This window comes from Molossus molossus, unplaced genomic scaffold, assembly GCF_014108415.1.
Source record: "Molossus molossus isolate mMolMol1 unplaced genomic scaffold, mMolMol1.p scaffold_m16_p_2, whole genome shotgun sequence".
Classification (NCBI taxonomy): Eukaryota; Metazoa; Chordata; class Mammalia; order Chiroptera; family Molossidae; genus Molossus; species Molossus molossus.
The window spans coordinates 34,200,990-34,216,080 of NW_023425355.1; the positions used below are offsets into that span (position 1 = coordinate 34,200,990).

Consider the following 15,091-nt stretch of genomic DNA (forward strand, 5'->3'; position numbering starts at 1 on the left):
ATTATTTGTCTTCCTTTTGTTGAGTTGTATGAGCACTCTCTATATGTATTGGAAATTAACCCCTTATCTGATATATCATTGGCAATTATGCTCTCCCATATAGTGGGTAGTCTTTCCATTTTGATGATTGTTTCTTTTGCTGTGCAGAAGCTTTTGAGTTTGATGTAGTCCTATGTGTTCATTTTCTCCTTTGTTTCTATTGCATTAGGTGATGTGTGAGTAAAAATTCTGCTGCGTATGATGTCTGAAATTTTGTTGCCTACAGTCTCTTCCAGGATTTTTATGGATTCATGAGATACATTTAAGTCTTTTATCCATTTTGAGTTTATTCTCGTGAAGGGTGTAAGTTGATGGTCTAGTTTCATTTTTCTCCAAGTAGCTGTCCAATTTTCCCAGCACCACCTATTAAAGAGGCTGTCCTTACTCCACTGTATGCTCTTGCCACTTTTGTCAAATATTAATTGAGCATATTGCCTAGGGTCCATTTCTGGGTTCTCTATTCTGTTCCACATGTCTATATACCTGTTCTTGTGCCAGTATCAGGCTGTTTTGATTATAGTGGCTTTGTAGTATAACCTGAAATCTGGTATTGTGATCCCTCCAACTTTGTTCTTCTTTTTCAAGATTGCTGTGGCTATTCGAGGCCTTTTTTGGTTCCATATGAACTTTTGAAGTAATTGGTCTAATTCTGTGAAGTATGCCATTGGTATTTGGATGGGGATTGCGTTGAATCTATGTATTGCTTTGGGTAATATGGACATTTTAATGATGTTAATTCTCCCAATCCATGAACAGGGTATGTGCTTCCACTTTTTTATATCTTGCTCTATTTCTTTTTTCAAAGACCTGTAGTTTTCTGCGAATAGGTCCTTTATTTCTTTGGTTAAGTTTATTCCTAGGTATCTTAATTTTTTTGCCACAATGGTAAATGGGATTGTTTGCTTACTTTCTCTTTCTGTGAGTTCATCATTGGTGTATAAGAATGCCGTCGATTTCTTGACGTTAATTTTGTATCCTGCTACTTTGCCAAATTCATTTATTAAGTCTAGTAAACTTTTGGTGGAGTCTTTGGGGTTTTCTACGTATAGTATCATGTCATCTGCAAATAATGACAATTTCACTTCCTCCTTTCCAATTTGGATCCCTTTTATTTTTTCTTCCTGTCTGATTGCTGTGGCTAAGACTTCCAGAACTATGTTAAATAGGAGTGGCGAAAGTGGGCATCCTTGCCTTGTTCCTGTTCTTAAGGGAAATGCTTTTAGTTTTTCCAATTGAGTATGATGTTGGCTGTAGGTCTTTCATATATGGCCTTTATTACGTCTACATATTATCCCTCTATTCCCACACTGCTGAGCATTTTTATCAGAAATGGATGCTGGATTTTGTCCAAGGCTTATTCAGCATCTATTGATATGATCATGTGGTTTTTATTCTTCATTTTATTTATGTGGTGTATCACATTTATGGATTTGCGAATATTGTACCAGCCTTGCATCCCTGGGATGAATCCCACTTGGTCATGGTGGATAATTTTCTGGTGTATTGCTGGATTCGATTTGCTAGTATTTTGTCCAGGATTTTGGCGTCTATGTTCATCAGGGATATTGGCCTGTAGTTTTCTTTCTTTGTTGTGTCTTTTTCTGGTTTTGGAATTAGAATTATGCTGGCTTCATAAAACGAGTTTGGAAGTCTTCCTTCTTCTTGAATTTTTTGAAATAGTTTGAGGAGAATGGGTATTAGTTCTTCTTTGAATGTTCGGTAAAACTCCCCTGTGAAGCCATCCAGGCTTGGGCTTGTGTTTGCTGGAAAAGTCTTGATTACATGTTCAATTTCTTCTGTTGTTATTGTTCTGTTCAAGTTTTCAATCTCTTCCTGATCCAGTTTTGGGAGACTATGTGTTTCTAGAAATTTGTCCATTTCTCTTAGATTTTCAACTTTGTTGCCGTATAATTGTTCATAATAGTTGTTAACCATCTTTTGTATTTCTGTGGTGTCAGTTGTTATCTCTCCTCTTTCATTTCTGATTCTGTGTATTTGGGTTCTCTCTCTTTGTTTCTTGGTGAGTCTAGCTAAGGGTCCATCAATCTTGTTTATCTTTTCGAAAAACCAGCTCTTTGTTTTATTGATCCTCTGAATTGTTTTTTTTTTTTTTTTTGGTCTCTATGTCATTTATTTCTGCTCTGATCCTTACTATTTCCTTCCTTCTACTTGCTCTGGGGTTTTCTTTTTGTTTACTCTCTAGTTCTTTAAATTGTGAGGTTAGGTAGTGTATTAGAGATTTTTCTTCTTTTTTGAGGTAGGCCTGTAGTGCTATGAACTTCCCTCTCAGAACTGCTTTCGCTGCATCCCATAGATTTTGTATTGTTGTGTCCTCATTTTCATTGGTTTCCAGGAAGTTTTTGATTTCTTCCTTGATCTCCTCGGTGACCCATTCATTGTTTAATAACATTCTATTTAGCTTCCATGTGTTAAAATGTCTTTGTATGTTCTTCTTGCAATTGATTTCTAGTTTCATACCATTGTGGTCTGAGAAGATGCTTGTTATAATTTCAATCTTCTTGAACTTGTAGAGAATTAGTTTGTGCCCTAACATGTGGTCTATCTTTGAGAATGTTCCATGTGCACTTAAGAAGAATGTGAATTCTGTAGTTTTAGGGTGTAGTTCTCTGTAGATATCTATTAAATCCATTTGGTCTAGTGCTTCATTTAGAGTCTCTGTTTCCTTGCTAATTTTTTGTCTAGAGGATCTATCCAGTGATGTGTGCGGGGTGTTGAAGTCCCCTGCTATGATTGTATTGCTATCGATTTCTTCTTTGAAGTCCTCCAATAGTTTTTTTAATATATTTTGGTGCTCCTATATTGGGTACATATAGGTTTATCAAGGTTATATCTTCCTGTTGGATAGATCCTTTCAATATTATGTAGTGGCCTTCTTTGTCTCTAGTTATGGCCTTCAATCTGAAGTCTATTTTATCAGATATAAGTATTGCTACCCCAGCTTTTTTTTCTTTTTCATTTGCTTGAAAGATTTTTTTCCATCCCTTCACTTTCAATCTATGTGAGTCTTTTGTTGTGTGGTGGGTCTCTTGTAAACAACATATAGATGAGTCATGCTTTCTTATCCAATCAGCTACTCTGTGTCTTTTTATAGGAGCATTCAGTCCATTTACTTTTAAGGTGGTTATTGATATGTACTTATTGCCAGTTTTGTTTAGTGTGGTTCTATTCTCCTTCCCATTTCTCATGGTAATTACAGCAGTCCTTTTATCATTTCTTGCAGTGCTGGTTTCATGCTAATGTATTCCTTTAGCCTTTTTTTTTTGTCTGAAAAGCTCTTTATTTGACCTTCTATTTTGAATGATAGCCTTGCTGGGTAGAATAGTCTTGGATTCAGATCCTTGTTTTTCATGACCTTGATTACTTCATGCCATTCCCTTCTAGCCTGTAGTGTTTCTTGTGAAAAGTCAGCTGAGAGCCTTATGGGGTTTCCTTTGTAGGTAACCTGTTGCTTATCTCTTGCTGCTTTTAGGATTCTCTCTTTGTCTTTAATTTTTGGCAGTTTGATTACTATGTGTCTTGGTGTGGGTCTGTTTGGTTATTTTTACTTGGGGCTCTCTGAGCTTCTTGAACTTGAATGCCTTCTTCCTTCACCAAATTAGGGAAGTTTTCTGTCACTATTTCTTTGAATATATTCTCTAGCCCTCGCTTACTTTCTTCTTCTTCACGGACTCCTATGATGTGAATATTATTACATTTTCAGTTGTCCCACAGTTCTCTTAAGCTTTCTTCCTGTGTTTTAATCGTTTTTTCCTTTTGGTTTTCTGATTGGTTGATTTCTTCTAGCCTGTCTTCTAAATCACTGATCCGGTCCTCAGCTTCCCCTACTCTGCTTTTTAGACCTTCCAGTTTGTTTTTCATTTCTGATATGTCATTCTTCATTTCTTTCTGTTGATTTTTCATTTCAAGCTGGTTTATTTTCAACATTTCTATGTCTTTACTCATGTTGCTCATGTCCTTACACATGCTGCTGAGCTTCCGCAACAGCATGGCTCTAAATTCTAGTTCTGTTAACTTGCTTAACTGCACCTCATTTATTTAATCTTCTGTAGAGGTCTCTTGTTCTTTCATTTGGCTTTTGTTTCTGTTTCTCACCATTTTGGTTATCACAGTGGGCTTTGGAGTCTGCCAAGTTTTCCCAGTGGGTGTTGGTGTTCTGCTGTTTGTGGCTCTCTCTCCTGGGTTTGGGTGCACCAGGGAGGACCCACTTTAAACACTACCGTCAAGTCTTAGCCTTTCTGGTTAGTGTTGCACGCCCAGGGAATGGTAGTTATCCTCTAGCTTTTTTTTTTTACCTGGAGGCTATTAGTAGAGGTCACCTGCATACCCTTGGTTTCTTAGTTGCCTGGAAAACTCCCTCAGGTTCTCAGTGTATGAGGATTTCCTGAGAGTGAGGCAGGTGTTCGTTGTTAATGGGCCTCAATTAGCTTTTCAATGGCCACCAGGTGGGCTTGAATCTCTGAGGGAGGGGCCACCGCCACTCCCCAGGGCCCTGAGAAAAAGTAAAATGACCACAGTCATGCGTGGCTGCACTCAGTGAAAGCTCTTAGCACCCTCCAAAACCCGAGTGTCCCCACACAGTTCCAGTCAAGTCTGCCTTCCCTCTGCCGGAGCCCAAGGTGAGTGGCTGTGGCTTTTTTTTTTTTTTATCCTCACCCGAGGATATTTTTCCATTTTTTGTACAGATAGAGTGGGAGGGAGAGAGAGGAAGGGAGAGAGAGAGAGAAGCATCGACGTGAAGGGACACATCGAGTGGCTGCCACCCACACAACCAACCAGGGCCGGGGACAAACTGCAACCGAAGTACGTGCCCTTAGCGGGACCCGAACCCGGGTCTCTCCGGACTGCAGACCGACGCTCTAGCCGCTGAGCCAAACTGGCCAGGGCGGCTGTGGCTTTTTTAGGCTCTGTCCCGGCTCTGCGCTGTGGAGCCCCTTGGGAGTGTAACCCGAGGGCACTGCTCACTGCTAAGGCCGCTGCCGAGCTGCTGACCCTGGGCGGTAGCGGGACACTGCCAGGGTGGCAGCAGCTTCCAGCAGAGTCCCCTGGTCCCCGCGAGTCTGTGCGGAACCAGCCGAGGCTTTAGCACGCAGAGTTCACAGGAATCAGCCTGGGTAGCAGCGTCCCGCTGAGTTCCCTGGTCGGAGCCAGTCCGTGCCAGCCCGTGGAGCACCAGCTGAGGGCTTAGCAGGCAGCAGAGTTTGCAGGACTCAGGCTGGGTCGCAGCAGAGGCTTTAGCAGCAACTTCCCTCAGCCGAGTTCCCTGGCCCCAGCGAGTCCTTGCGGCATCATCCGAGGGCTTGGCAGGCAGCACAGTTCGCAGGACTCAGGCGGGGTCTCAGCGGAGGCTTTAGCAGCAACTTCCCGCCATGGAGTCCCCTGGTCCCCGCCCAGGCCGCTGCGGACCGTGGGCTCCCGGCCCCCTCTCGCATCCTCACAAGCCTACCAGGATTGAGTCGGTTTTCCTGGTTATGTGGTCCTCCAAGGTGTCTTTCGGTTGCCCCTTCCTGAAGATTTGCCTTTATTTTCGTTATGAATCCAGTTTGGTCCTGGGAGATGGTCTGTGTAGCTCCATTCACTCCGCTGCCATTTTTTCTTCCCCCTCCTTTTTATTTTGATGCTGGCTTTTTTTTCCCATGCAGAAGCTTTTAAGTTTGATGCAGTTCCATTTATTAATATTTTCCTTTGTTTCTGTTGCCCTAGGAGATATATCTGTAAAAATTCTAGTACATACAGTCTCTGATGTTATTCTGCCTATATTTTCTTCTAGGATTTTTATGGTTTCACAGGTTATATTTAAGTTTTTTATCCATTTTGAGTTTATCCTTGTATATGGTGTAAGTTGGTGTTCTAGCTTCATTTTTTTTTTTTTTTTTTTTTGCATGTAGCTGTCCAGTTTTCCCAACATCATACATGGAAGAGACTGTCTTTTCTCCATTGTATGCTCTCATTTTCCTTGTGGAATATTAATTGTGCATAATGTCGTAAGTCAATATCTGGGTTCTCTGTTCTGTTCCATTGATTATATGTCTATTCTTGTGCTAGTACCAGGCAGTTTGGAGTATGATGGCTTTGTAGTATAATTTGATATCTGGTATAATGATCCCTCCAACTTTGTTTTTGTTTTCCAAAACTGCTGTGACTATTCAGGTTTGTTTATGGTTCCATATAAACATTTGGAGTATGTGTTCTAGATCTGTGAAAAGTGCTGTTAGTATTTTAATAGGGATTGTATTGAATCTGTAGATTGCTTTGGGTCATATGGACATTTTAATAATGTTGGTTTTTTTCAATCCATGAACATGATATGCTTCTACTTTTTATATCTTCCTCTAGTACTTTTTTCAATGTCCTGAAGTTTTATGAGAACAGGTTTTTTACCTCCTTGGTTAAGTATATTCCTAGGTATCTTACTTTTGTTGTTGTTGCAATGGTAAATAGAATTGTTTTTTGTTTGTTTCCCTTTCTGACTATTCATTATTGGTATATAAAAATGTCTTTGATTTCTCAATGTTGATTTTGTATCCTGCTACATTGCCAAATACATTTGTTAGATCTAGTAGATTTTTTATGGAGTCTTTAAGGTTTTCTATGTACAATATCATGTCATAGGCAAATAATGACAGTTTCATTTCCTCCTTTCCAATTTGGATCCCTATTATTTTTTCTTCATGTCTAATTACTGTGGTTAAAACTATCAGTACTGTGTTAAATAAGAGTGGCAAAAGTGGGCATTTTTGTCTTGTTCCTGTTCTGAAGAGAAATGTTTTAGTGTTTGACCATTGAATGTAATATTGGCTGTAGATTTTTTATATATGCCCTCTATTATGTTGAGATATGATCCCTCTATTCCCACATTGCTGAGCATTTTTATCAGAAATGAGTGCTGGATTTTGTAAAATGCTTTTTCAGCATCTATTGATATAATTATACGGTTTTTATCTTTCATTTTGTTTATGTGGTGTATCACATTTTTTTGATTTGTGAATATTGTACCAGCCTTCTATCACTGGGATAAATCCCACTTGTTTATGTTGAATAATTTTTTTAATGTATTGCTGGATCTGACTTTTTAATATATCGTTAAGGATTTTGGCATCTATGTTCATTGGGGATATTGGCCTGTAGTTTTTATTCTTTTTGGTGTCTTTATCTGGTTTTGAAATTAAAATTATGCTGACCTCATAAAAAATATTTATAAGTCTTCTTTATTCTTGAATTTTTTTGAATAGTTTGAGGAGAATGGGTGTTAGTCCTTTAAACTTTTGGGGAAACTCCCTCATGAAGCCATCTAGGCCTAGTCTTTTGTTTTCTGGGAGTTTATTGATTGTATCTTCAATTTCCTTAGTTGTTATTGGTCTGTTCAAGTTTTCTGTCTCTTCCTAGTTCAGTTTTGGGAGACTGTGTGCTTTTGCTATGTCCCATAAATTTATGTTGTTGTGTGTTCATTTTTATTGATTTCCAGAAAGTTTTAAATTTCTTCTTTGATCTCCTTGGTAACCCCTTCATTGTTTAATAACATGCTATTTAGCCTTCATGTGTTTAAATGATTTTTGGTGTTTTTATTGTAACTAAATTCTAGTTTCATGTCACTGTAATCTGAGAAGATGCTTGATATTATTTTAATCTTCTTAAACTTGTAGAAACTTAGTTTGTGTCCCAACATGTGCTCCATCATTGAGAATGTCCCGTGTGCACTTGAGAAGAATGTAAAATCTGCGGTTTTGTGATATAATTCTCTGTAAATATCTTTTATTTTTTCTTCTTATTATTTTTTATGCTCACTCGAGAACAATTTTGCATTTTTCTTTAGATAGAGCAGGAGGAAGAAAAGGGGGAAGAGAGAAAAATATTGATGTGAGAGTGACGGGGACAAGCTGCAACTAAGGCACATGCCCCCAGCAAGAACCAAATCCAGGACTCTCTGGTGTGTAGGTCGATGCTTCAACCACTGAGCCAAACTGGTCAGGGCTGTAAATGTCTTTCACATTTATTTGATCTAGTGCATTATTTAGAGTCCCTGTTTTCTTGTTAATTTTTTGTCTAGAGGATCTATTCAGTGATGTCAGTCGTGTGTTGAAGTCCACTGCTATGATGGTATTTGTGTCAACTTCTTCTTTAAAGTCCTCCAGAAGTTTTTTAGTATATTTTGGTGCTCCTATATTGGGTGCATATATGTTTAGCAAGGTTATAACCTCCTGTTGGATCGATCATTTTATGTAGTGGCCTTCTTTGTCTCTAGTTATAGCTTTCATTTTGAAGTCTATTTTATCAAATATGAATACTGCTACCCCAGGTATTTTTTTTTCCTTTGGTTGAAAGTTCAGGTACTGTCTGTCTTTTAATTAGAGTGTTCAGTCCATTTACATTTAAGGTTATTATTATGTACTTATTTATTGCCGTATTTGCTTATTGTGGATATGTTTCTCTCTCTTTTTCTTCTGCTTATTACAGCAATCCTTTTAACATTTCTTACAGTGCTGGTTTGAATTGTGCATTTCTTACAGTGCTGGTTCTATTTTGAATTGTAGCCTTGCTGGATAGAGTAGTCTTGGATTTAGATCCTTGTTTATCATTACATTGACTACTTCATGCCATTTCATTCTAGCCTGTAGTGTTTCTCTTGAGAAATCAGCTGATAGTCTTATGGGGGCTCCTTTGTAGGTAACCTGTTGCTCATCTTTTACTACCTTTAAGATGTCTCTTTGGCTTTCATTTTAGGCATTTTAATTATGATGTGTCTTCGTGTGGGCCTCTTAGGGTTCATCTTACTTGGGGCTCTCTGTGTTTCCTGAATTTTAATTCAGTTTTCCTTCACCAAGTTAAGAAATTTTTCTGTCATTATTTCTTCAAATATATTCTCTAACCCTTGCTCACTTTCTTCTTGTTCTGATACTCCTATGATGCAGATGCTGTAATTTTTCATGTTGTCCCATAGATCTCTTAAAAGGTCCTCCTGTTTGTTTGTTTGTTCTAGGTTATATCTATTTACTTCACATAAAAACAGCATGTTTCAGTTCTGTAATTTCCATTTAGTATCAATAAAAACAATGTGTACAGAAAACCCTAAGGCAACCATACAGCATAAAATGTAAATGTGCAAATGGACTTTTAAATGTAAATTATTTTGTCTGGCCAGTGTGGCTCAGTTGTTGAGCATTGATCCATGCACCAAGAGGTCACCAATTTAATTCCTGGTCAGGACACATGCCTGGGTGTGGGCCAGATCCCCAGTGGGGAGCATGCAGGAGGCGGCTAATTGATGTTCTCTCTCATCGATTATTCTATCTCTCTCTTCCTCTATCTCTAAAATCAATAAAAGAAAAAAATGTAAACAAATTATTTTATAGTATTTGCAAACTAGAAGTTCATAGTGATAAAAGCATCTACCTGATTTTAGCTAACTGAATAACTCTGCATGTAGAGCCAATGCAAATGTGCAAGGCACAACTTAGTGTTTGTGCTAAAGTGTATAACACACACCCTCAGACTTTTTATATAAAGATATTAAAATAACCTAGTGTCACATTTATATTTTATTATTGAATGAAATATTAGCTCATTTCTAAATCTTCATGAAGCATAACACAGACAACATATATGAGGTCAAGACACACTGTTTCCTGAACTTAAAATGGTTAAAAACCCTTGCTACCCTAAATTTTAAAAAATTATATGCATATATGTACAGCGACACCAATATCACACACAAGTTCTTTCCCATAATCTGAGGTAGGCCATTCCTTTTAGCACTGGTTTTCATTACAGTATTTTATGGTAGAATTATTTTAAAAGAACACATTTATTTACTACCAGTTTAGGTCAATCCTGCTACAAAAAGACACATTTGAAATAGACAATTTTCTCCTTCAAGATAAAGACAATGCCTAATTTAGAAAATCTTTCTCTTGAGATTGCACAGTGACAGGTATTATTGAGTTAAATATAAAAGCTTGCAGCTTTCAAAGAAAAATTTAAATCTACACAAAGAAAAACATTATCCTATCAAAAAAATTAATCAGAGCCTTGGCTAGAACCAAGTTCAAAATCTTTCAAACCCAATCACAATGCTCTTTATTGTTTTATCACACATCCCTGAGAATAAAGATTTTATTATTTTTAATTTTTAATAAAGTAAATAAATTTACATAAAAAGGATGCTTATAAAATTTTACAAATTATGAAATGAGCCCTATTTCATTTTAGTTTAAAGAAAAAAGATTTGTGATGCAATGGATTGTGCATTGGACTTCTAGTGAAGAAAAAAGATAAATGTTCTTTACAAATACCACTCACTATTCATACCAATTTAAAATATTTTACCTCAATCAATCAATTTTAATCCTCTTTTTACTTTTTTTCATTAATGTATCACTCATTTTCTCAGAGCTCATTATTTTATAATTTTGTTAATAAGAGCATTTATTTGGTAATAGAGCAAAAATGCATATAAAATGTAGAAGAATGTTGAAGTAATATCTGCTTCCCTGTGTAGAAATGTTTTACTGGAAATGATCTTAATACCATCCAGGAAAGGCAAAGATATTTGTGATAGAAAGAACATACAAGGTAAATGTCTTTCTCATGTCTTTGGTTTACCCTTCTTGGCCAAAATCTTCTGAAATATTCTTTAATTTCAGCAAGTGGTGTTCACTGACTGCGGGTTTTGTGCTAGCTAGTGACAGCTACATATCAGCCATGGAAACACTTGGATCCAAAAGCTTGTCCCCAGAGACATCCACCTACATCATTTTAATGGCACCAGGGTTCCCAGAAGAATATGGCATTAACAGATCATCTGTTGTTAGGATCATTTCATAAAGGTCCTTGAACTTTTTCAACATGAGTGGCTCACCATACTTTTCTAACAGTCTGAATAAATACATCTCACACAATGACATTTATATCTGCTCCTGAGTAACTCTCCGTTTTCTTCTAAGCTCTCAGAAGCCTGTTTCTGTCAAAGCATTCTGAGTGATTCCAGGTGCAGTTTAAACATTGTGGTTTGGTCATGGGCCTCAGGCAGAAGAATATTAATTTGTTTCTCAAATCTTTGCTTAATGGCAGAATTAAGAACCCAAGGTATATTTATAGCTCCCCAGAACCAATATCCCCTCATTGTCCACACCAACACCTTGAATTTGAACTAGAAACTCTGTCTTAATTCTGCTCAGAGCCTTACTTTTATTTTCACTCCTTGAACCACACAGAAAATTGATCTCATCAATGAAGATAATGGAAGGTTTATTCTCTCTGGCAAGTTGGAATAAGTTCTCCACTATGTTTTTAATTTCACCTAGACACTTAGAAAGAAGGAGGAAGAAATGTATTGGGAAAAAAATATAGAAGTGTTTGCTTCGGTGGCTACAGTTTTGGCTAAATAGAACTTTCCTGTTCCAGGTGGTCCAAATAAGGGGATTCCCCTCCAAGGTGTTCCCTTACCCGTAAAAATATGTGAAAATAGACCTGGAAAGTATTATCCTAAGTGAAACAAGCCAAACAGAGAAAGGCAAGTATCATATGATCTCACTTATTTGTGAAATATAATGAACATAACAGTCTGAGGAATGGGGTAGTCCCAGAGATGTGGAAGTGAGGTACAGACTGACACTCCCCAGAAGAGGGGTTGGTGGGGGAGAGATGAAACACAGAACTTATATACATGTATACATGAACAATGGACATGGACAACAAAGCTGGGGACAGAATGGGGAGGGAGTGGGAGTAAGGAATCAGCAGGGGAAAAGAAAAAAACATCTGTAACAACAAAAAAAATGATGTAAAAATTTGATAGGCATTATCACAACCTAGTTAAGTACTTTTTTGGCTCCTTCAAGACCAGCAACATCACTCCATTTCACATCAGGTCGCTCCATAATAATAGCACCTTGACATTGATTCTGTAGTTTCTTTGTTTCAGGATCATCAGATTCTCCTTTCCCATCACTGCCATTACCCTTCTAATCAGCTGGCTTCTGTGTTTTGTCTCTTTATTTTTCAGGTATTCCTCTAGCTTTTCTGCTCTATCAAGATATTCTATACACTTTTTCCTGATACTTTGCCTGGCTTTATCACCCTGTGTTTCATGTTTAACTGCATGTAGCAAATACTGCTCAGCATGTTGGTAGAGTTGAAGGGTTTCCTAATAGTCCCCAGCTTTGTCTTCCTGGGCTGCTATGCTAGCAAGATCTATCACTTTCTGGAGGTTGAACAAAGTGGATGCCATGGCAGAGATCCAAGGTAGTTTCCTGGGGAGGAATAAGAGCACAGGACAGCAGTGATGTCAAGTTGTGCCTGGTGTAGCCCCAAATGTGTGTGAAGGCTAATGACTCCCTGACCCCTAGCAGTGGCCTCCCTTCCAGCACTTGTTTCAAATCTACACAGAGCTACAACAGCCACCAGACCCGCCTTACAAAACTTCCACAATCCCAAGCCCCTCCAGGTTCTGTCCTCCAGTTTTTCAATTGCTTTTTCTTCTTGGTTCTCTGATTGTGTGATTTTTTTTCTACCCTGTCTTATAATTCACTGATCCAATTCTTGGCTTCCTCCAATCTGCTGGTTATTTCCTCCAATGTGTGCTTTATATGTGCTCTGTCAGTCTTCATTTCTGCTTGGTGATTTTTTATTTTCAGTTGGTTGATTTTCATTATTTCTATATCTTTATGAATGCTGTTGAGCTTCCTCATAATCATTACTGTGAACTCTACTTCTGATAACTTGCTTAACTCCATCCCACATATTCCTTCTTCTGTAGAATTCTCTTGTTCTATCATTTGGGATTTTTTTCTTTGTTTTACCATTTGGCTGTCTCAGCAGGGTTTGGAATCTGTCAAATATTCCCTTTGTGTGTCAGTGTTCCACAGATTGTGGCTCCCTCTTCTGGGTTTGGATAAGTATGGAAGGAACAGTGCTAAACATCAATGTCTAGTCTTATTTTCCTGGGTAGAGTCACAGGCCAAGCAAAGATTCAATTATCCCCAAGCTTTTGCCTGCAGGCTGACTATTAGTTTCATTTACTTAATGTAGCCCTCAGATGCATAAAAAATTCCTCAGGTAATCAGGGTAAGAGGATTTTCAGTGGGTTGGACAAGTGCTTTCCCTTGAGGTAAAGTTGATTTGAGAAGAAAATGGTTTCTGCTGTGTTGGTTATTGGCTCAGTGAAGGGACCCATGCCTCAGGTTCACAGCTCAGTCCCCAGAGCCAGGACTCCCAACACTTAGAGTCAGGACCAAAGCTCAAAGCTTTCAGAGGCTCTTCTCTGCCTACTGGCTAGCAGGTAGTCTCTGGCTGTTATTGAGCCTCAGGTTGCACTGCTCTTGGCTGGGTGGTGTTAAATTCCTGAGGGAGAGGCAGTTGCTTTTTCCTTGGGCTAAAGCTGCTCTGGGAAGGGGCATTTTTTTGAGAAATATGGCTACCGTCTTGTGGGGAAGTGACTCAGGATAGAGCTTATTGGCCTCTTTTCCAGCTCTCTCCCCAGTGCCACAAATCCACAACTCTACTCACACAGTTTCAGTCCAATCTTCCCCCCTCTGCTAGAGCCCAGGTACAGTGGCTGTAGCTGTAATATAGTTCACTGGCCCTTCTGGGAAGTGCCAGTGTTTTCTGCACCTCCTCCTGCCAGATAAAACCTCTGCTCTGGTGATTTTCTCAGTCAGGTGTTATGTGAGTGCCTTTCTCTGTTCCACCACTCTATGCTGGAAAGCTGGATTGGAGTTTTAACCCCCAGCTTCTTAGAGGGAACTGTTCACAGCTAAGACTGCCTTCAGCTGCTGCCTGTGAGCACCCAATCAGTCCCCTCATGCCTCTGAAACTCCTTCCAGTCTCAATTTGAAGCCTTCTTTTCATCCCCAGTTATAAGAGTTTTCTCCAGCTACTCTTTGGTTGGTTTTTCCAAATGACTTGTCTTTATTTTAGTTGTAATTTCAGTTTGGTCCTGGGAGATGGACTGTGTAGCTTCCATTTACTCCACCACATTTCCTCCTTAAATTAGCATTTTACATGCAAAAAAATAAATTAGATAAATGCTGGCTCTAAAATTAAACTGAATGAATGAAAAGAAAGCATATCTTGATTTGAAAATTAGAAGCTTGTAAGGAGAAGCACAGATAAATTATTTTTTCAAATGTTTTTGTTGATTTTTTTTAGAGAGAGAGAAAAAAGAGAGAGATAGAAACATCTATGTGAGAGACAAACATTGATCAGCTATATCTTGTCCACCCTCCACTGGGGATCAAGACCAAAACCTGAGCACGTGTCCTGACCAGGAATCGAACTGGGACCTCTCAGTCGATGGGTTAATGCTTAATCCACTGAGCCACACAAGCCAGGCACAGATAAATTCTTTTTTTAATTAATTAATTAATTAATTAATTAATTAATTAATTTTATCTATGAGTTCTTTATTTTCTCTCTCTTTTATTTTATTTTTTTATATGAATTTTTATTTATTTTTTTGTTACAGATATTTTAAATTGTACCCCATTGGCACCCCCCACCCCACCCCGCCTCCGCCCAGTCCCCGGCTTAGTTGTCCATGTCCATTGGTCATGCATACATGCATATAAGTTCTGTGGATTATCTCTTCCCACCCCCTCACCCCCCATCCCCTCTTCTGAGGGATGTCAGTCTGTGCCCTACTTCCATGTGTCTGGGTCTACTGTATTCCTCAGACTGTTATGTTCATTATATTCCATATATAAGTGAGATCATGTGGTATTTGTCTTTTTCTGCTTGGCTTCTTTCACTTAGGATAATACTTTACAGGTCCCTCCATGTCGTCTCAAAGGATAAGAGATCTTTCTTTCTTACCGCTGCATAGTACTCCATTGTGCATATGTACCACAGCTTTTTGATCCATTCGTCTACTGGTGGACACTTGGGCTGTTTCCAGATCTTAGCTATTGTAAATAGTGCTGCTATGAACATGGGGGTACATATAATCTTCCTGATTGGTGTTTCAGGCTTCTTAGGGTATATTCCCAGCAGGGGGATCACTGGGTCAAATGGAAGTTCAATTTTTAATTTTTTGAGGTAG

The 15,091-nt window shown here is 38.5% G+C and overlaps 1 pseudogene; it reads right to left on the minus strand.

Annotated features, from left to right (window-relative positions):
• Positions 1–10,652: 10,652 nt before the first annotated feature.
• On the minus strand, positions 10,653–12,283 carry LOC118636493 (annotated as a pseudogene).
• Positions 12,284–15,091: the final 2,808 nt, after the last annotated feature.